Below are 22,141 nucleotides of genomic sequence, written 5' to 3'. Positions count from 1 at the left end.
GCACTGCGATCATCAGGCACTCGGGGCAAGACTGACCTCACACAACCAGAGCCTGGCTGGCTTAGGATAACGCATCTGCCAGCAACTGGTGCAACAAAAAGCAGAGGGTATGGTGGAGTGCATGAAGGCCTGAACACTGCACAGAAGGGACGGAGCTCCATGGCTCGGCACACAGACGGGGCAGGGAGCGACTTAGCCCCGGACTTCAGGGCCTTGAGTACAGCCCACGCTACAAGGATTGCCACAGTTTAAGCAGCCCCACCGGACAATACCCTAGGGATGTGGGCTCGGAGTCGGGGTGGCGCTCGGACACAGCCGTTACAGGGAGGGTAGTGGGTGCTGCACCCGAGTGGAACTGCCAGACCCTGCAGCTGATGCGACTAACACAAGTGGCAGCAGCTGGCATTGCCTGCGGACTGGACAAACACCTGGCATACCCTAGGGAAGTTGTGCAAGGTGTAACAATTGCACAGTTCATACTGTGTACGGGCGGGCAATTAAGGAATGGGTGCTCCCGTAACTGGAGGCTCTGTCCGTCCAGAGCAAAGGGACCATGTCTGGCATGGAAATCTCCTCAAATAACAGAGGTTGTTAAGAACAGGGAACAGAACACGCAAGGCAAAGCATCCCCAGTGCGAAATGACCAACAGATCCTGGATACGATTGCAGACTTCAAATTGCATGGGGAGGCCAAGCTCAATGACGCAGTGGCTGAACTGAAGACCTCGCTGAATTTAAGATTGATGCTGTGAAAGTGATTGCTAGGATTGAAAATAGCATGAGGTTCTGGGCCAAGCTCCCTTTGACCATGATGGGGAGGGTGGCACTATTAAAGATGCTGGTACTGCCTAGGCTATTGCACTACTTTACGAACATACCATACATGATACTCCAAATGATTCTTTGTCAAAGTCCAGAGTATATGTAGGGGGTTGATATGGCACCATTCCAGGAATAGAATAGCATTATTGAAACTACAGAACCCATATGAACAGGGGGGCATTAGATTGCCCAATTCTGAAATCTACTATCTGGCTAGCCAATTACAATATGTGGCAAGGTGGTTATTGGAAGACTCCACACCGGAGTCCAGATTGTTGAAGGCTGAGTGTGCTCTGTTTTTTCTAAATTAGTGGATATGGTTGCCTACATCGCAACGAGACGAAGGGACATGAATGCTAGATTTGGGTTGGAAAATGTGGCAGAGGGCCTGCCAGGTCAAGGAGAACCTGTTCCTGTGTTCCCCACAGATGCCGCTAGTGACACTGAACAGGGTGAATGAGCAAATGAGGACAGTCAGAAGGCCTTGGGAACTGATTGGTATAGCAACCCTGGGGGATGTGTGGCAGGACAGGCAGGTGGTGGTGTTTGCACTGGTTGAGGACACTGGTTTACACTGGGGACAATACATTACTTATACTAGGCTGGTGAGAATGATAAGATGCATGGTCAGAGGCAGTGCTGACTGGACAGCCCGATACGGCCATAGAAACATTTTATGACGTGTCAGTCGGAGGTCATGAGGTCTCCCAAATATACGAACTGCTGATGTCGAGGGTGGGGAAGGAGGTGATCCAGTTGAGGCGAGATTGGGAGGAGGAAGCTGGGGAATCAATAGGTGACCGGTTGTGAGTAAGGGTACAGGGATACCACAAAAAAGTGTCCAGGAACGTGAGATTGCAACAGATCCAGTTATATGTTACCCATAGAGCACATATGACTCCTAGGAAGATAGCCATGTTTAAAAATGCGGGAACACAAACATGTCCTAAATGTGGGGAGGTGAGTGCTTGACTGGTGCATATGTTGTGGGCATGCCCTGAAATAAGGAGATTCTGCTGGGAGGTAGCCCACCTCATGGCGGACAAAGAGATAAAGGTGGGTGTGCAATCTCTGTGGACGTGCATGGTAGGGGGGGTTCCCCAGGCCACGTAAACTAAAACATGTAAGTAAACTCAAAGACCTGGCTTATATACTAGCTAAGCGCAGAATAGCTATGAGTTGGAAAGCAAGTCATAGACCGAAAGTAGAAGCCTGGTGGCAGGATCTTCAGAAATGGGCAGATGCGGAAACTGTGGTGTGGAGCGAAGCAGTAAACCAAGATGGGGAGGAGGAAGTGGAGACGTTGATAGCCTGGAGGCAATTAGTAGCTACACTATCTGTGTCTGACCAGGCAAGCCTGGAGGACAGTGGTGCTTCAGGGGGAGCGGAGAGAGGGGTGCCCTCAGAAATGGGGCTGGTAGGCTGTGACTTGCGGCAGACCCAGGGTGGGTTGGGAGTATAGTGGGGGGAGCGAGGAGGAACAACATGAAACTGTACATGATAATTGGAATGTATAAACTGCTATTACACTGTAGGGTTTTCACATTGGAATTAATAAAAATTGTTTAAAAAACAAAAACACATTTTTTTTTATGGGAAGAAAACAAATATTCTGCACAGTGCTGTATGGATTCAAATCAACGCAGACACATACAACTCTGTAGATACCCTTCTGAGCTATATCAACAAATGGAATAGCCTTGTTGCTAGAGGATTACCCAAGTCACAGTAAGCATTGAGTTAGAATCCATCTCAATTGGGATGAAAACGACTGTGCCTTTTGCGATGCATGAGATTTGCGGATAGATGGGTGAGCTGGCTATTGTCACTGTTTTTTGTTTTCGAGAGACCCTTGAAGTGTCCCTGTACATGAGTCCTAAAACATGACAAAAGCCATCTAACAGCAAGCATTGGGAGAACGATTAGAATATAGAGACCAGAGATAGTACTAGTAACCTTTGCAACACTGAACTATGTGCAATTGCTGGAAGCTGACAAGTGTAAGTACATATGTACCCTGTTATGCCCAAATAACAGGAAATAATACCCCCACTGAATGAAATAATTGCGATAAGGGTATAATTAATACATCTTTTATGAAACATGAATTGTAAACCGTTTGATTATGTCGTTACAGGTAACAGTTGGACAACATTGAATTTGACTATGTGAAAGTGAAAAACAGAAGTGTTCAATATTAGATCAACGGGAAGCTGTATAACTGGAATTAGCTTTTTCAGTTTAACAAATAACATTTTGTTAAACCAGTTGATGGAAAAAGGATTGTGGAAAGGCAGACAGTGCTCCCGTAAAGAATTTCCTGATAAGTTTGTTTTTAGAGAACGGATGAAAGCAATGAAACATGTTGGGTAGAATGGATAGAATGTAATGAGACTGAATGAGTGGTACGGTAAAAGAAATTAAATGGTATTGATACTGTAGTTTTTTTTATGGAACAATATTAGTTTTAAATGCTGAGAAAAATGTTTGTTTGCACTGAAAATCGCAAATCCACTGATCCATAGGAGTTTATGAAATTATGAAATGTATTGTTAAGTATTTTTTGAATAAAAATCTCTCATGAAAAATTGATCTGTGCACATATTCAAATGTATTTTTGTTTTATGTCTAACTCCTCCTTCGTTTCTTTGCTAGATACGTGTGTGTTACCCTAATACGACAAAAGACCACCGAAGCACATTTAAGTAGTGATAGTTTACAGAGGGTTCACTTGGTGTGGTTGTTAAAAACTCTCCAGTCTCCATTTAATGTTTTGCTGTGACTCTCCACCTTCACAAGAACACAGAGTTCTAGCGGGGCAGATTCAACAGAAAATATTCCCATAGAAACCGAGGCGCATTCCATTTTTCTTTTCTTTTTTTTTTTAAACTGATTTTATTCTATTTTTCATCAAGCATGTAAACATACAATAAGTTCAATTTAATAATCTTAACCAATCTAAATTCAACAACAAATCAGCCAATCCAACAATCCAAAATAAAGACCAAACCTAAATTCTAGATGGAACGGTATAATAAGAGACAAGAGGAAGAAAAGGAAAGAAAAAAAGAGGAAAAAACCAACAACATATCTTTAAATGCCTAAAATGCACAATAATCTCATGTAATCAATCTCATGAAATATATACAAACATAACAATATTCATAAATATACCAGGAATTAAAAATGTACTTATCTTAGTTCTTCTCTTGAAACAATTCAGTCCAGCAATAAATTTAAAAGCCCCACCCACCCCCAAACATTCTGAAAAGCAGCTTCCTTTCTCTGCATTGTAAACCCCGTTTTTCAATGTTGCACAAAGAGAACATTTCTTCCCACCATAAGTCCAATGTCGGAAACCCAGTCAATTTCCAATTCTGCAATATTAGCTTTTTGGCCACTAAAGTGCCTTTCATGCAGGTTGCGTGATCTTGTCGCAAATCTTCCAGGATTTTATCTTCTCCCAGAATCAATGTCTCAAAGTCAAAATCCAGATCCTCATTTACCACTTCAGTCATCAATTCAGTTATTTCTTTCCAAAAATCTTTCACCTTAGAACCATATGTTCTAATGTACATCGAGCCTGGCTACAGCCCCAACAAGGCTCATTCCAGCGAGAACAGGGGAGCGAATAAATAGACTTTAAAGTTCCTGCACAGATATTGGAGAAGTCTGTTAATAAACGTGAGGGATAGAATGTATGTTTTAATGTTTTACTTTTTTTGTTGTTTAGCTGTAACAATGAATAGTAATGTAGATATGTGTAATATGTTTGAAAATTATAAAATGTTGAAACCCCTAACCAAAAGAGGTATGGGCCCAGAGGGATTTGTAGATGAGGTGTGTTTTGACCAGATGATTAATTTATTTATTGTTCACTTGTTAGGCGCTTATACAGGAGCAAATACTGCTTCAAAGCGCCCACAGGGCAACAGGGAGGGGACAGAAGATGATAGAGAATGAAATTACAACAATGTACATTAATTAAATATAACAATATGAGAAGAGACAATAGAGAGGGGAAGATAAACCTACTATGCCTTGCGAGTGTTCTGAACGTACAAGTGCAGAGGGGCGAGGGGTATGCGATAGGTGCAGTGGAGCTCATGGAGAGCAGCAGGTGAAGTGATATGAAGAAAATAAGTGCAACCTCCAGTGGTGGAGGGTGAGCCGAGGCAAGTGCAGAGGATAGACAGCAGCAGCAGCAGGGATGATAAGATGTGGGAGGTCAGGGCTCCGAGGATGCATAAGGGCCCTGCACACCAATCAAGCTACTGTGCGATTAGCAGGGGAGAGAAGGAGGGAAGGAAGAGGTAAAGAGGAATGTCTTGAGGCTTTTCCGGAATTTAAGGAGGTCCTGCTCAAGATGAAGAGGGAGTTGGAGGTTGTCCCAAATGAGGGAGCCCACTGAGGAAAGAGATCGACCACCTGCTCTCTGTTTAGCAAACAGCTTTACACTCAAGGAGTTGGTGCCAGAGGAACATGGGCGTCTAGAGGTTGAATATTGAGTCAGAAAGAGTTGCAGATAGAGTGGTCCCCGGCCCCAGACAGCCTTGTGGATGATGCAGAGGGATTTGAATTGAATCCATGCTTCGATTGGGAGCCAATGAAGACCTTGTAGGGCAGGAGCAATGCGGTCCCTAAGCTTGAGGCCAAGGATAGTTCTTGCTGCCCTATTCTGGATTAGCTGGAGGGGTCACAGGGTGGACAAAGGTAGATTAAGAAGGCTATTGCAATAATCAAGCCTAGAGGGAACCAGAGCCGGGTAACATTGAGTCTCTGGGGGAAGGTGAGGAAAGGTAGAATTCCTTTCAGAAGGAAAAGCTGAAAGTGGGACTTCTTGACAATGTCCTGAGTATGAGGGAGGAAGGAGAGCGAGGCTACCGTAGAGGGTGCAGGGGAGAGCCCATGGAGGAAGGCTAGAGTAAAGGGAAGAAGTCATGTGCCGGGGTCCCAATAGGGAGGATCTCTGTATTGCTGGCATTGAGGCAGAGATCATTAGAAGTAGCCCCCTGTGGGGATAGCTCAGCGGCAACGTGCTCGCCTTGGAAACAAGAGGACACGAAGCAACACAGGTTTGATCCCTGGGCCCACGCTTAGAAACCTCTGGGTATTAAGCGCGTTATAAATACGCAACTAACACATATTCCTGTAACAGCGCCTTGATGCCTTTGGGCTGTGTGAGTGATTTGAAAATGTAAATAAATCAATAAAGTACGCCATGCCTGGATGGCTGAGAGGCAGTCTGGGATGCTGGAGGCTGCAAGGGCATCTGTAGGAAGCTTGAAGAAGAGTTGTGTGTCGTCAGCATAGCACCGGAAGTTGGGCGAGAAGGAGGAAATGAGGCCTGCCAGCAGAGTAAGGTAAATGTTAAAGAAAAGGTGAAAGAATCGTGCCCTGGCGGATGCCACAGGTGGAGAAGGTACCCAGTATAACGTTGGAAGAGCGGTTAGTTAGGAAGGAGGTAAGCCAGTCCAGTGCCCGCTCCGAGATACCAAGGGTGTCATGGAGCCTTTTCATGAGGATGGAGTGGTTCACTGTGTCAAATGCAGAAGAGAGATCAAGGAGGATGAGGACAGCAGGGGAGATGGAATCAAGGAATGCAAGCAGTTCTTCACGGGTGTTCAGAAGAGCGGTTTCCATGCCCCTGGGTGCATGGAATCCAGATTGATTGTCGTGGAGACCACCAACAAGTTCAGTGTGGGAGTTAAATTGGGGCAGGGCCAGCTTTTCAAGCAGTCACCCCAGGAAAGGGGTGATGGAGATAGGGCAATAGTTGGCTGGGCAGGAAGGGTCTGCTGATGGTTTTCTAAGGAGGGTGCACACAAGGGAGTGATTGAGGGAGGATGGAAAAGAACCAGCAGCAAAGGAGTGGTTACAAAGATCAGTGAGAGCAGGGGTGCGAGAGAAAATGTTGTCCTTGATGGTCCTGGATGAGCAAGGGGCAACCTGTTTGGAAGAGACCTTCATGGAGTTGACAATTCTGGTGACTTCTTCCGTAGAGACAGAGGTGAAGGAGGAAAAGGAGCAAGGAGGAGGGGGAGTGGTTAGTTGAGGCAAGGTAGAGGGGTGGGTTGGAAGAGTGTGTGACAAGGATGTTCAGTATGTCCTGGATTTTGGTGGTGGAGGGCGTAGCAAGTGCATTTCAAAGGGCCTGGGAAGGAGTAGGGGCAGAGGCTACAGCTGTGTTGTTGGATGCGCCAGATACACGTGCCTGAATGTGGGCCCTTTTTTGGCACGGATAGAGAGTCTCAAATGCATTTGGAGCAGGCGGCAGGCCAGTGTGTCAGAGGGGGAAGTTGAGTTTTGTCACTTCCGTTCTGCACTTACATTTCATGTCTGCAAGTTTGGAGTCGTACCAGGTGTTAAGCTTGGAGGCAGGTTTCAGGCGGATCCTCATGACTGGGGCAAGGATGACAAGGGTGTTAGTAATGAAGAGATAGATGTTGCTGGGAGCAGAGTCAGAGGTAGAGACAGAGTTTGGTGAGCAAGGGGGAAGGAAGGTGGACGTGTAGGCAGCAGCTGACACTCGTTTCATCGGACGGATGTTCATGAACAAAGTTAGCAGGGCTTTTGGAGGAGTCATCACAAGGCCATAGGGACACAGGTGGGAGGAGAGAAGAGGGTGGTGAAACCAAGAGAGGGGTGACCAGAGGAGATGAGAGAGGGAGGTCAGAATGGATGATGGTGTCCAGCGTGTGTCTGGCAGAGTGGGTTGAACCGGAGGGAAGACTAGAGAGGGATAGGTAGGTGCAGAGGTCAATGAAGAGGGTGGATGCTGTGCACGGGGAGTCTAATTTGATGTTAGTCTCCCAGGAGTAGCAGGTTAGACGTGGTTGAGAACAAGGAGGAACAGAAGTCAGCCTGGAGGCTGGTAAATCGTAGCAATGGTCAGGGTGGAGGAGGGAGGGATGACCAAATTGCATACTAGGCTCTCAAAGGACGAATAGAGCTGAGTGGGTAGGATGGAAGAAGGAATCCACTCAGGGAAGATTGAGGCAAACCCACCGCCAGCCCTGTGAGGTCGAGGATTGAGGTGATCTTAAAGCCGTCGGGTAAGAGAGAGTCAAAGGAAATTACTAAGCTGGCATTGAACCAAGTCTCAGTGAGTGTGAGTATGTCATGGTCATTGGGCCTCATTATGAGTCTGCCGGTCCAGGAACTACAGTACCGGTAAGCTTGCAGGTACCGTAGTTCGCAGACCGGCAGACTACAAGTTGTGCTCGCCGGTGCCCCTTTGTTCCCTCTGCAACCTGGTGTGAGGTTTGTGGTGTGTATTTAGGTTGTTTAAATTATGTGAAAAAACAGTATGTAGTTACATCCGTTCTTTTTCTTCTGTTTGCATTTCAATTCCATAGTTTAAGTTTAAAAAACAAGAATTGGCATAGTCAACCATTTTGGCTTTTGTGTAGGCATTGGATAGACAGTTTCCAGACACTCCTACAATGGTGCTGCCTCGCCAAAGGATGACTACATCTGGAAATGGTGTGATTACCTGGGCCTATGATGTAGTGCCTGGCAAATGCCTATATATTAATTTTACACAGTCAAACCTGTTGGTTTTCCCGGAGCTTGTTTTTAACAGGAATACAGAGCAAGGAACAGATGTAAGAACACACATTTGGTTACAAAGCAAATGGCTGAGTCATTTTTAGTACACCAGCAGCTGTTTTAAAGCTACAATCAAGCCATTACCTTCCAGTAGACCGTTAAGTAATAGTTCACAGATCCCAGGGGTGTGTTTGGGGCAGGGAGGGTTAGGAAGCGGGTAGGAATGGTTGTATGGCCTAGCATGGCCATGAATGGTCAATGGGAGGGTAAAAAGTGAAATACCCAGAAGCTCTTTGACCCTACACACATACGATCTCTCTTCGATCTTCACTGCCCATGCCAATAGTTTTGACTTATAGCCAGCAGTCACAAGGCCATCTAACAATTGGTGTCCTGTATCTTTGGGCAGCGTCGGACTGGCCTCATCGGCCGATGGCTCTTGAGCACCTGGGGGGCAGTTTTTTTCCATCAGCTACCCCCGGGCCGGTTTTTGGCAGGTGTTTTTTTAGTGTGTGCAGGTGCGTGGGGAACTGGGCTGGCCCTGGGCACTGCAGCATCAAAGCAAGGTAGCAACCTGTGTGTGTTTACACGTTGTTTCCTTGCTTTGATGATTTTCTTTTGCAAATTGTTTATTTGCATGCATCCATCAAGGGCCCAGTCAGCCAGGCCGTGGAGAGACACCATGGTAGCACTTTTGTCAATTGTCTCGAGTGTCGAGAAAATTGACAAAAAGTGCTATGAAGAATCCGTGACCCGGTGACCGTGACTAATTGTAGCATGGTGGGGGAAGCGGGGGCTGGGCTCAGGGGCTGAGGCCATAACAAGTACTTTAAGTTGCAAGCAACTTGTGCCTGGGCCGGGTCCTGTGGCTGGGACCGCAGGGGGAAGGGAAGTTAAAAACCAATTGGTTTTATGAAATAACCTGTTAAACCCTTCTTCTCCCTTTCACCATGCTCCCTTCTGTTTCCAGTATGTTTGCTGTCTGTTTCCCTGTTTTGTCTCCCCATTTCTCTACTCATATCTCCATACTAGTTACTCATTACAGATATGCATTATATTAATCCAGGTTTAATTAGCACTATCTCCATTTTCTACTGCATTCTTGTTCAATTTTACACATCAAACAAATTCAATGTTTATATATCTTGGATACACCTAATATCCTCCCAAGTTAAAAACCGTTATCTCTGTTTCATTCTGTATGGTTACCAGTTCTACTCAAAGTCTGTAATGTGCTAACACATGTAATTATATCATTATCTTGAACAATAAAAATTATTAAAATTAAAAAAAAGAAAACAATTAATGCAGGCAGCAGCGCCCGCACACAGAGACTTGGAGGCGCCAGAGAGGTCAATTCCGTGACGTGGGAGTGGTGTCAGTGTCACGTGAATAGGGGCTTCTTTTGCTGCCTCCCGCCTGCTCAAGATTTTGCACAGAGTCTGAGTTTCACTCAGAGACAGACACAGCCGTGCACACAGTGCAGCAGCGGGGCAGGCCATTGCACTGGCAGGCAGTCTGTGTTGCACGGAGGACAGGTGGACAGGTGCACTGCAGGCAGCCAGGCACCATGTGCAGCAGGCACTGTTAGTTGCATACAAAGTGATGAGGAAGGCAACCGGATCCTGCAGCAGGTAAGTGTTGGAGAATGGGCTGCACAGCGGATGAGGTTGGGGGGCAACGTCCATCTTGAATCCTCGCTGTTCTCCGTTGGCGCTTGCCCCTGGCACCTGTCCCCACCCTTGCCACTTCTCGTCCCAGGGAGATGGAAATTAATGGATTTGCATTGAAACCGCCTTTAAATTACATGCTATCACGAAGAGACGATTACCGGAGGGAGCAGGAGACGAGCTCTGATGAAATCAGCTGGTGTCATTTGCAGCAGTGATGCTTTAGCTCTTCTATTGGGTGGGGGCGTAGACAAGAGGCCTGCAAGTTTGCTTCCCTCTTCTTACGTACTGGAAGACTACTTCCGGCAGTCAGGGATACTTTGCAGTCTGACTGGTGTCATTGAAGTTTCTTGGAATGCTCAGTCTTCTGAACAAGTGAGCTCACTCAATGTGAAAACCTCCACCTTTACAACCCATAACATGGCCATTGTGCATCTTCAAACAGCTTGTATCCATCCACATGGGGCTGCGCTGAATATGCCAGGTGGGAATGGGAAGCTCCTGTTTTAAGTGTTTTCCACTGACATGTAGACAGCATGCAGCCAAAATGTCCTACATTGCCTATCCCCCTTTTGGAGGTCGCTAAATAAACTACTTGCGTCGGCCCTGGGCATGGGCGGTCTGAATGGTGACCCAGAGCAGGGTCGGACTGGGGCATAATGTCTCGGCACCAATGAAAAAGTGGCCCACAGTGGCAAATGGCAATTCATTCGTTCCTTTTGTGACTGACCGTTTGAATAGTACCCAAGGGGGAGGTTTTTTTAATAAATAAAATGTGATGCAAATTGTGCATTTTAAAGAATATTTATGTAGCAACATTGGTCATAACTACGACTAGCCGCACAGCGATGTAACTCAACAAATTGGCACACATTGTCCAAACAAGTGGCCCACTTTGACCAAAAATACTGGCTCACACTAGCATTTTGTGCTTTTGGTTCGGGCATTGCCCTATGGGCTAGTCCAAGCCTGACCACTTAATATGTTTGAAAAGTTACATTAAGAGTTGGATGGTTGTCTGTTGCTTGTAGCAGAACAGTGTCCCTACATGTCCAGGAGGCTGTGATGAACATTGTAAGGTTGTGTGTGCTCGCCAGAGTGAGAATGCTATAAATGAATACCATGCGGAGGCTGCATCGGTGTTTATCTATGTTCCTTTTAAAACAATGTCACTGATTTTACTGAGGGTTTGCAGTAAGCTTTTTTGTTTCCCACTCAGATAACATTTCAACAAACAGACTGGGTAAATGTATTAAGCTTGGCAAAGTTGTGTTTTTTTTTATTTTTCATACATTTTTTACTGAACCTCCCACGGTCTTGTGTTTGTCAATTGGATAACTAATATACTTAAGATACTGAACCCAAGAAGGGATTGTGGCTAGACCACAATGCAGTGCAGCATTACATTAACCATGAAACAGCATGTGGCACGTTAGAGTATGTAGCCTGCCCATGACACAGAAGCTGCCACGTGCATGCCCCCCAACCTCGGGTGAGTGAAAGGGGAGCATGCACAGACCCGGGGTGAGTGATGTGGGGGGGGGGGCACGCACAAACCCGGGGTGACTACCGGGAGGTTGCAGGTGGCAGAGCTGCCGGCACTGGTCCCTTCTGCACACGCTCTCTCTCCAGTCCCCTGCTGCCCCTTTGCCTACCTTTTCGCCTGTCTCTGAAGATGCACAGGCCCCCAACTCGCCTCCACAGGTGGGCCTCTACTTCTCGCGCTGGCCTCTCTCAGGTGGGTGTAACGAGAGCGACCTAGTCATAATAACTCACAGTGTCCAGTTAAAGTTTCGAAAATAAAGGATTTGAAAGTCAAAGGGTCGAAAAAAAAGGTTTGAATTTTTATTTATTTATATATTTTTTAGTTTGGTTTGGTAAAAAAAGTTTTTTTAATAAAGAAAACGGGGGGGGGGCAGGGGGAACCCCACCATTAAAAAAAAAACATTTGAACCTTTTTTTCGACCCTTTGACTGTTGAATAAAAGGCATTCGAACCTTTTGATTTCGATACTTTAACCTAGAACCATAACTCACTCCAAGAATGCTATGGTACCCATTACCGGACTGTGTATAGCTAGCGTATACCTCTCATAGATGGGTGCTATCATTAACCAACTTGGTTTCACCAAAAGGTGAAAGGTTGGTGATTGGCCATCTGCCCTCGTGTGACAATTTTTGTCTTTGCATTATGGCACTTGCAGTTCTGCGAAGGGAGGGAATTGGGGGTGAGGAGAGGGTTTAAATGTGTTAATGCATAATAAATAATATGCCTGAGTTCGATATTTCCAGGTGATCTGTGGTGGTGAGTGTCGCAATGAGACGCGTATGCAGTATTATAGCGACTATACTGGCGACGTATAGCTAGTAAGACATTTGTCTCGTCCTTTAGCGAGGCAGATGCTTGACGTTCTTTGGCAGTGCAAGTCTGTGATCCTGTTTACTGAGAATGCCTTCTGTAGTCTGGAAGGTCCAAGGGGGCGGGGGAGCCTAATTTGTATCCAACAGCACAACATGTTCTAATTAAGCCAATAGATCCGGTGTGGTGTTTACTGGAGAGCTTCCAGACACCTTTCTGTGTTGTTTACTTGAGAGCGTCACTCCAGACACCTCTGCGTGGCGTTTACATGGGAGCTCACAGACACCCCTCCGTGGCCTTTACTGAAGGGTGTCACTCCATACACCTTGTTACAGTAGAGGCGATGAGAGGTGGAGCTAGATTGGGCATGCAGTGGGTGTTTGTTTTAACAGGACCTCCATGAACGACACACATGGGGGCTGAAGGCATACCTCTCAAAACATTTTTTATTACAACATAAGCGGGTTTACAGCTCCTTAACTCTTGAAGGCTGCTCTGTGAAAAACACTGCAGAGTTTGATGGTAAGGCTTGATTAAAGCAAGCTCAAAGAATTCCCATGGAGTTGTTTTGGACGGGGAGGGGCAGGAACTGGGTGGAACCCTATCACTTGCAGCATTTGAACAGCTACTATGACGCATCCTATGACCATGCAGTGGCCATACCTTACCCAACATCCCCAACCTATCCATAACCTCTCCCTAAACCTCATTCCGGTTTCCCTACGTCACCCCTCCTATCCAACCATCGTCACCCTAGCCCACCTGACCTGCTGGGGTTGCAGAGCCCTGTATAAGCATCGACTTGCAGCAGGTCCCAAAACGGCAGTGGGGGTGGTTGGTTCATGCCACACCTGCGCCTCAGAGCTGTGGACCCTGTCACAGAACTGTATGCAAAGTTATGTTACTTTGTGTTGCAAGGTAACTGACACATGAACCCTTGAAAGTAGCATTTTCTGTAAAGTCGTGAATTGACGCGGTTCACAGATGATGGTTTGAGGGCCACTTTTTTTGAGGTGAGGGGTGGGCCACTTTTTTTTTGGGTGTCTGGGCCTATTTCTTGTCCCAGTCCGACCCTCTCAATGGGTGGAGGCACCGCCCCCTGGCTGGAGTGGCATGCAGCACAGTACATTAATTGCAGGGGGACTGTGCTGCCTGCCTCTGAGCATGAGCCCAATCCCGCTACGTATTTAAAGAAAATCTATATGGTGCCCTATGGGCTCTGTAAAATGCACAGAGCACGATGATTAAAGGCCCGCGGGCCGTAAAATGGTCAGCCGTGCTGCTTCTCATTTTGCTACTAGAGTAGGAGGCACTGACTGACGGGAGAGATATCCTCTCCTCTTCTGTCATCCAGCACGCTCTGTGTAAGATGGGTCTTCGTTCGTGTTGTGGATTGGGTCGGTGTGCTGAAGGTGCGAACAGGAGGTAAGTGAAATGTAACTGTTCATGTTTATGTTGTGTAATGTGTTTGTATGTATGCATGCATACAAGGGCGGTTCTCAGAGTGCACTTGTGTGAATGTCTGTTTTTATGTATGTGTGCATACATGGGGTTGTTTGAGTGCTATATAAATTTACCGGGGAACTGAGTGTATGTTGAGTGAATGTATGAATGCCTGGGCAAATGAGAGCATGTTTGATGGGTGAATAAGAGTGTATGCCAGATATGAGAGTGTGCGTGTGCCTGCCCTGCTGCGCTGAGTATATGAATCCTCTAGTTTTGGTGTTTTGGGGTGCTACTGTTGGCATGGATTTTACTGGACAACAAGGGCAAAGCAAACATGAGTGCTATTACATAGCTAGACTGGCCTTCATTGGTGCAGCAGTTTGGATATACTCTTATTGTGTAATAGCTGTTGGGATAAAGGTGCATGCCTAAATTGTCCTCCATTGACGGTGCCAGTCTATCCATATATTCTTACTGTGGCATTACATTTGGTAAAGCAAACATCCTAAGTGTTTGTACATGGCTAGACTGGCCTACATTAGTGCAGCTGTCTGGGTTCTTTCTATGGCATGGCATTTTTATTGGCAAATCTAACATGAGTAGTAATAATGGCATATATTGGTGCAGTCTGCATATATATAGATATTTTATTTGTATTGTGCCCATACACAAGTGTTTCAGAGCATGACGAGGCAAGGGAGGGGAAACAAGGGAGGACAAAAACAACGATCTTACTAGGACCAGTGATATTGAGAACGTGCAAGTGCAGGGGAGAGGGAAGGGGGAAAGTGCGAGGGGCAGGGGAGGAGTGGAAAGTGCTGAACATGTGATAGAACAACAGATAGTGCGGCCAGCAGGTGGTATGTGCGAGGATGCTGTAGAAAATGTGTGTCTGATAAGTGCTGGAAGGGGACTGTAGGGTAGCAGATACAGACCTGAGTGCAAGGGTTGCCAGGTGGTAGTGCAGGGGGTGAGGGGGTGGCTGGGAAGGAAGGGATCTGGGCCCAAGTAGGAAGGTATTTACAGAGGGAGAGTTGAAGGTATTGTGGACCCAGGCCCCAGAAAGCCTTGTGGACAATGCAAAGGGTCTTGAATGTAATCCTGCCAGCCACTGGGGGCCAAAGAGATTTCAGGGCTGGAAAGATACAATCCCAGGGCTTGAGGTCAAGGACAAGTCTCACAGTCCTGTTCTGGATGAGCTGCAGAGGGCAGAGAGTGGTTGCAGGCAGATTTAGAAAAAGGCTGTTGGAATAGTCCAGCCTAGAGAGAACAAGAGCTCTGGAGAGAGTGAGCTTCTGGGGGAAGGAGAGGAAAGGAAGAATACCTCTGAGGAGGTGCAGTTGGTAGTTAGACTTTTTTGAGATGTCCGAGATGTGTGGAGAAAAGGAAAGCATGGCGTCAAAGATGACCCTGAGGTTCTTAGCCTCACAAGTGTGAGCAGGGAGAGGGCCAAGGGAGGCCGGCCAGAGAGTGGCAGGAAAGGAAATTGCAGGTGTGCCAATGAGGAGGATCTCTGTCTTACTGGCATTAAGGCAGAGGTCGTTGGCGGCACACCACTCCTGAATTGCTGACACAGTCGGAGATGAGAGAGGAAGCAGAGGTGGCAGAGGGGAGCCTGAAAACAAGTTAGGTGTCACCTGCATAACACTGAAAGTTTGAGCAGAGAGCCGCAATGCAGGGTGCAAGCGGTGCCAGGTATTGGTTGAAAAGTCAGGGAGAGAGGTTAGACCCCTGGGGATCACCACAGGTAGAAAGTGAGAGAGAAAAGGAAGGACCCAAGTTGGACCTGGGAGGGTCGGTTGGAGAGGAAGGAGATCAGATCAGCCAGGCCAAGGCCTGATCAGTGATACCCAGGTTATCATGATGGCGTTTAAGCAAGATGACATGGTTCACCATGTTAAAGGCAGAAGAAAGATCGAGTAGGATGTGGACAGATGGGATATTAGAATCAAGGTTGTAGAGCAGGTCTTCACGGATGTTCAGGTGAACAGTTTCCATGCTTCTGGCAGCTCTGAAGCCAGACTGATGGTCATGGTAAGTTAACAACCAACAGAATCGGTGTGAAGATTAAGCTGGGAGAGGGCAAGCTTTTCCAGGAGTTTACCGAGGAAAGGAGTATTAGAGATCGGGCGATAGTTAGCCGAGAAAGACAGGTATGCTGTGGATTTCTTGAGAAGAGGGCGCACAAGACAGTGCTTCAGAGGGGAGGGGAAGGCGCCAGAGGTGAAGGAGTGGTTGCAGAAGTCGGCCAGAGCAGGAGCATTCAATGTGGTCCGTGATGGTTTTGGACAAACAGGGGAGAGCCTGTTTTGACAAGACTTTCATAGATCGGACTTGTCTAGAAATCTCATTGAGGGAGAACAGAGGAAAAGATGAGAAAGGGGAGGGGAGGCGGCTGCAGGGGGGCCAGAGGAAGTGAACAGAGAAGGGGGGGAGGAGAGGCCGAGAGGGTGGACAGGATGTCCTGGGTTTTTGATATGCAATGAGAGGCAAGGGCTGTGCAGAGGGCCTGGGAGGTGACGAGAGAGGTAGAGACTGCAGCTGGGTTGGCCAGCTCCTTGCAGATTTTAAAGAGTTCGGCCGAGTTGTTAGATGCTGCGGAGAAGCAGGCTTGGATATGGGCTCTCTTCTTAGTGTGGACAAGGAGCCGGTATTGCCTTTGTAACAGCCGGCAGGCCAGTTTGTCATAGGATGCGCAAGTAGCCTGCCATTTCCTCTCAGCCACCCTACACTTGCGCTTAAGGGTAACTAGGTCAGTCATATCAAGAGATGCACTTGGCTTTGGGCTCCAAACGGATCCTCATGACGGGGGCAAGAACATCAAGAGTATCCCAGATGGAAGAATAGAGCATGGAAAGGGCTGTGTCAAGATGTGAGTCAGCCAGAGGAGGAGAGAAAGTGGTAGCGAAAGCCTCTACTGAGACACGCTTCATGGGTCATATGACCAAGAAGGTAGGTGGCAGTGTTGGAGTTGGCTTGGACTGAGGGGTAGAGAGGGAGAGATGGGAGGAAAGGAGAGAGTAATCACTCTAGGACAGTGGAGTGGTCAGAGGGATAGAGAGGGGGAGGTCTGAAGAGATCAGAACATCTAGAGTATTCCCTGCAGCGTGAGTCGGGCCAGAGGGGAGAATAGAAAGAGAATAGGCACAACCAGCATGAACATGTTTTTTATACGGACATATATTTTGTGCAAAGGCATCATAAAAATGTGTTAGAAAAAGCTCATGTGCACTGTTGGTGACTTGCATCTACTGGATTTGTTCTTGTGCTACCTTATAAAACTGATTGCAAACTGTGGCTTTTTACCCAATTTTTCACAAAAAGTGAGCTAGAAAATGCACCATTTTAGCCCATTGTTTTGAAAAGGTTCTGGGGAGATGACCCCCCACCCCCGAACCCACCGTGGTTGGTTCGGGCTCCCTCACAATGTTAAATCAATTCCCACATATTCGAGGCAAACATGTACGCTCCTCTAGGTAAAAAAAGCCCCAGCTACTGCTGCACCTAACAGCCAAAACTAAAAAGGCTGAACACAGTCCTCACACGTTACTCATTTGTTTGTGATTTCTCAAGATGGGTCAGAACATCTGATAAACATTTATTGCGCGCTGGTCAGAGCCACATCTCGTGTGATATCCGTACATGCGATGTAATCATTCTGCTTACTACTATTTTTCAAACTAGAAAGACCCTACCTATTTTGGGGTATGACTTCCATGATACCTCAGCATTTTCTTTGCTGGCCAGGCTAAAGGGAGTTGTCGTCTAAAACAATGGGAGAATTAAAATTTGCAGATCCATGATCTGGTAGGCTTACTGATGCTGTAATTCCCTTTTGAGGGCCATCTGAGTGGTCTTGACTTCCACAAAACATAGTTACCCATTAAAAACAAAGGATCGTTATTTATGTAATGTGCATTTAAATCTAATACTAACACCTGGTGGTTTTAATTTACATTTCGCTGAAAAGTAAACACGCTATTTGTGTATCAATCGAGGAGCTGTATAGTTAAATTTCAAAGTGTGTCTGTTTCAGAGTGGGTATTTTACTTATTTCATGGCGCAGTTGACATTTTTCGCGTTAAAACAATCTTTTCAAAATCTACATCACTTTCAACTGTAATCATGTTGTTCATTGGTCCTGTTATATAATTGTGTGTATGGCTTGACTAGACAATGTTGACTATTCACTTCAACTCGTCCTAGTCCGGGAACGTCAAGGTGACGTCTCCATGGTGACGCCTACAAACAAAAGAGGAGAGGGCGGGGCGAAGGTGGAGGGTGTGTTGTTTGTACATGCGTAGTACCGCCGCCTGAAGCTCCTCTGGACGGAAAGCTTGCCGGGAAATCAAAGATGGCGGATGCCGCAGTTGCCATGGAGCTACCAAGAGCTAGGGCCTGAAACCCCCGGCATTACTTAGACCGCTGGTAAGGAAAAAGGAGGGGTGCGGGACCGTTATATAACAGCAATGTCCTCGACTGGCCATTCCTTAACTTGACAGCTGTGCAGTCGCGTCTGTCTTCATCAGAACTAGAAGTCGTAACTAATGGGAGTTTAATGTGCTCCTTAGTGGCCGACCAGGTGCATACCTCTCTGATGACTGTCCTTCCTTATGCAGTTATTCTGAATCCAAGGGATAGGAGTTGACGTGCTCCGGCGGTTCAACATTTATCCACAGTCCAATACAGTGCACTGTGAAGTTTGTGCTGCACACACTGTTTCTATGTCAGAACTCCTTCACCACAACTTTGACAGGCTGAGAGTTCGGTATGCCTCCCAGGTCATCGAGGTTCCCCCCGAGATCAATTGAGGGCATTAAATGTGCCCCCCAGGGTGAATACTGAGTTTGTAATAGAGCGTTATTGGGGAGAACTGCGCCGCCTGTTGTGAGGCAGCTCACACCTCCTGTAGTGCTTTAGTATACCCGACGGGAACTAGTGCGCTGTAACGCCAAACGAGTCACCAACGTAGCTTAATAGCCCGAATACGGAGTACTCGTTCCTTCGTACGGTGTAATGCGCGTGGCGTTATAATGCCAAGTGAGGGAGTGGGGGTATCTAATCACCACTTGTAGACCGCATAAAGCGTAACGAAGTTGCCTCTGGAGTCCAGCGAGCGAGAGCCGATATACTTTTTTAGTGCAACGAAGAGATTTTGTAAGGATTCTCGAGTGGCAAAATAATGTGCTCCTGGAGGTCTATCAAGGACTAGCAACTAGCCTACGCTATTCCCTGATGCAGATCTGCTTTTGTGCCACTCGAGGGCAAGCAGAGGACATTGTGTGGACACCTTGTTAAATGCAATCAATACTACCCTTCCCCAATAATTCATGAATACGTCTAATTTGAGTGATTATCAGAGATGTTTCGTATTTAATGGCAGTCGTTTTCATAGTACATTTATGCTAATTTTCCGCAGATCATTTCTAGATTCATGCTGTATTCCCCAGTAGGCAAATCAGAGCAGACCTTTCTCCTTGCTGCGGGCCAGGCTCACTATCCAGGCACCAAAGTTATATCGCAATTTTTTTGTACTTTGACACTTTATAAAAAAAAAAAAACGCAGGACAGATTTGCAAAACCATGCTTTGAGGTCCTTGCTGATGCTTCTCCCGAATGTTTCTAGCAGTCCTGTCCAGCACTTCGGGCTGTAGCCACGAGCAGTATTTTCTTTCCCATTCAAACCTATCCCGATTTTGAAAAACTTGACCACTTAGCCGGTCCTTGGTGGCCATTTCCACTTTAATCCCATTGCCGGTCCCTCGTGGTCATAGTCAGTAGCCAGAAAGGCCATGAGCCAGATGATCTGGCCACTGCCCATGCCCAAAGTTACCAAAGGTATATATCTATTTTTGTACCTACATTATGACATTTTCAAAAAATAAAACACTGACACATTTGCAAAACCATGCTTTGGGGTCTTTGCCAATGCTCCTTGCACGCGTTTGCGGCAAATCCGTCAATCTTTATTTTTGAAAAGTGTCAAAAGGTACATACAAAAAATAGACACATAACCTAGCCTCCACTTGACAAAATCCATTCAGATTTGCACAAACATCCAAGGTCGGGTCTATAATCTTTCTGAAAACTTGTGTGCAGATTCGTCAAACAGCAATTAAGTTATAAGCCATCTACACATTTTGAGACCACCCCTCTAATTTTTTCACCTGTTGACAAAACCAAACTTCGCAAAAACATTCTGATCCGGGTCTAAAATCTTTTTGCAAAGTTTTGTGCAGATTCATCAAACGGCACCACATTTATAAGCCTTTCAAATGTTTTGCGACCCCTGCCTAGTTTTGCCCCCTCTTGGCAAAACAGCACCAAACATTGCAGAACCATTCAGAGTTGGGTCTAAAATGATATTGCAAAATGTCATGCGGTTTCATTAAGTAGCGCCACAGTTATAAGCCCTCCAAAAACTGCATTTCACAGACCCTGTAATGCAGAACTATGCATGGATATCCCCGAAAATCTGAGATGTTCATTAACCTCACAGCAATGCCCACAAACATCTCAGATGTTTGCAGACTTTTGGAGAAGGAAAAAACACCCTATTTTTGGGTTTTTCGTGGCCATATCCCACCCCATCCTCCTCACCATTCAACTCCCCAGAGATTGTTTAATTATTTTGACAAGTGTGATATAGTGTTTTTTAAAATGTTTTTACCGGGATGTTCGTGGACTACGGGCGCAGTCCACAAATCCAAAGACCATTTCAAAAGTTTTGACGCACCTCACGTTTTCATTTGACCAATCAGCAAGTGCATACGGCTCTCTGATTGGTCGAGAGGTGTCTGCGGACTCTGAATCAGAATAGACTGGACCCAGATATGACAAACATTTTTCTACCTATGTTCTACCCATTTTTTTAAAAAAAGGCGGATTTACTCCAAACTTGCAAAATTCCTTTTCCTTGACTAGCAGCGCTTGCAGGCGCTTCCCTCTTCACCTCTTACTGATCCATGAGGCGGATCCCCGCAACCACCTGAGGTAAGCCCTGTGACAGTGAGCATCATTATCGAGCATCTTCCTTGCACACAGGGCGGGCTGGCACTGAGGAGCGCAATTTGAAGTTTGGCTATTTATTTATGCTGTGTCTGCTTTCCAACTGCCCAATGCTGTTTTTTGGTGAGCAGTATTTCTCTGCTTTGTGAGGACTGTTGACTTCTGTGGCCTCATATACCACCCAAGATGGCCGCCGCCACCTTCCTGCATCCAGGCACAAACGTGCCTACGCTCCCACATCATCAGCACCATTGATTGGCTGCTCCTCTTCACTTTAAGCCCATCGGCGAACCAGCAGGTGTAAGCCACCCCTGCAAAGGCCCTCCTCTAAGGCCTGTGTCTGTGCCTACCAGGGCACAGAGGGCCCCCTCCTCCTTTAACCCTGCACCACAGCATAGATCTGCCATCAAGCATGCAGCCTGCGACCCCACAAACTTGTGCCTCCGGAACTTTCCTCCACCCTCAGGAATACCTGCGAGTCATGGCTGGACATTATCGCCTTTTACCAACCTAAACAGCTGTTGAACCAAGGTGTGCCTATGCCATTCTGTCTTCCTTGCCTTACTTAATCCCTCTTTCATTGCATTTCCGTGCTTTTTTGGCAATTCGATTTATGGTGTGTTTTCAACATCTCTGTACCACCCTGTTCTGTATTGCATTTCTGTGCTTTTTGGTATTCGAATCCTGGTGTGTGTTCAACAACTCATCACCCCATTTTTTGGTACTAAATGGTTTCCATTGCATCTATTTTTTTTGCTTCTCTTGGCTACTAGGCCATCTGATGAGTTGTGCTCGTGCTGTGCTAGGCATTCCCTCCTCTATCTTCCATCCTATCCTCCTCCGTCCCTATGGCACTCACCATTTCCCCCATCTATTCTAACTGCTAAACTATCGCCTATCCTCCCTCTCTCACAAAGTCTGGAAGAAAAAATCATAGAAAAAGACATCCTGGCCACTAATCCCAGCCTACTGATCCCAGACACCTATGTCAGCACAGCTTCCTGACAAATTTTCACTGATATCCTCTTTTTTGTCCCCTCTCCAGATCTATGGACTCCTCACCTTATCGCTCCTCTCACATCTTCACCCATTAATGGTGGCACTAAATGGGAAGTACTCTTGGCGGGCTTTTCATCATCCAGGTGTATCATTGATGTCTATAACAATGGCACTATCATGGGTTAGGGTCCTTAACCCAACCTCCTCCCCTTTGACCAGTGTTTGCCGTCCCTGGTCAACTTTCTTCCCACACCTGCTGCTCCTTCTTCCCCCTCTCTCTTTCCCCC

General features: G+C 46.5%; 1 protein-coding gene across 5 annotated transcripts in view; it reads left to right on the top strand.

Annotated features, from left to right (window-relative positions):
• The first annotated feature begins 18,097 nt into the window (after window positions 1-18,097).
• USP21 (ubiquitin specific peptidase 21) overlaps window positions 18,098-22,141 on the top strand; it is a 1,008,218-nt gene continuing 1,004,174 nt past the window's right edge. For 2 of the 5 annotated variants that reach the window (XM_069604661.1, XM_069604672.1), the window contains exon 1: window positions 18,150-18,275. The gene's annotated coding sequence lies outside the window, so the exon portion shown is untranslated. Of the gene's footprint in view, window positions 18,276-22,141 lie in introns of all 5 variants that reach the window. The other 3 variants (XM_069604674.1, XM_069604671.1, XM_069604673.1) reach the window with 3 other exon arrangements.

The sequence above is a fragment of the Ambystoma mexicanum genome, chromosome 1p (assembly GCF_040938575.1).
Source record: "Ambystoma mexicanum isolate Mex_15411 chromosome 1p, UKY_AmexF1_1, whole genome shotgun sequence".
NCBI lineage: Eukaryota > Metazoa > Chordata > Amphibia > Caudata > Ambystomatidae > Ambystoma > Ambystoma mexicanum.
The sequence above is the reverse complement of the archived record's forward strand: the minus strand, read 5'-3'. Positions and strand labels throughout refer to the sequence as shown.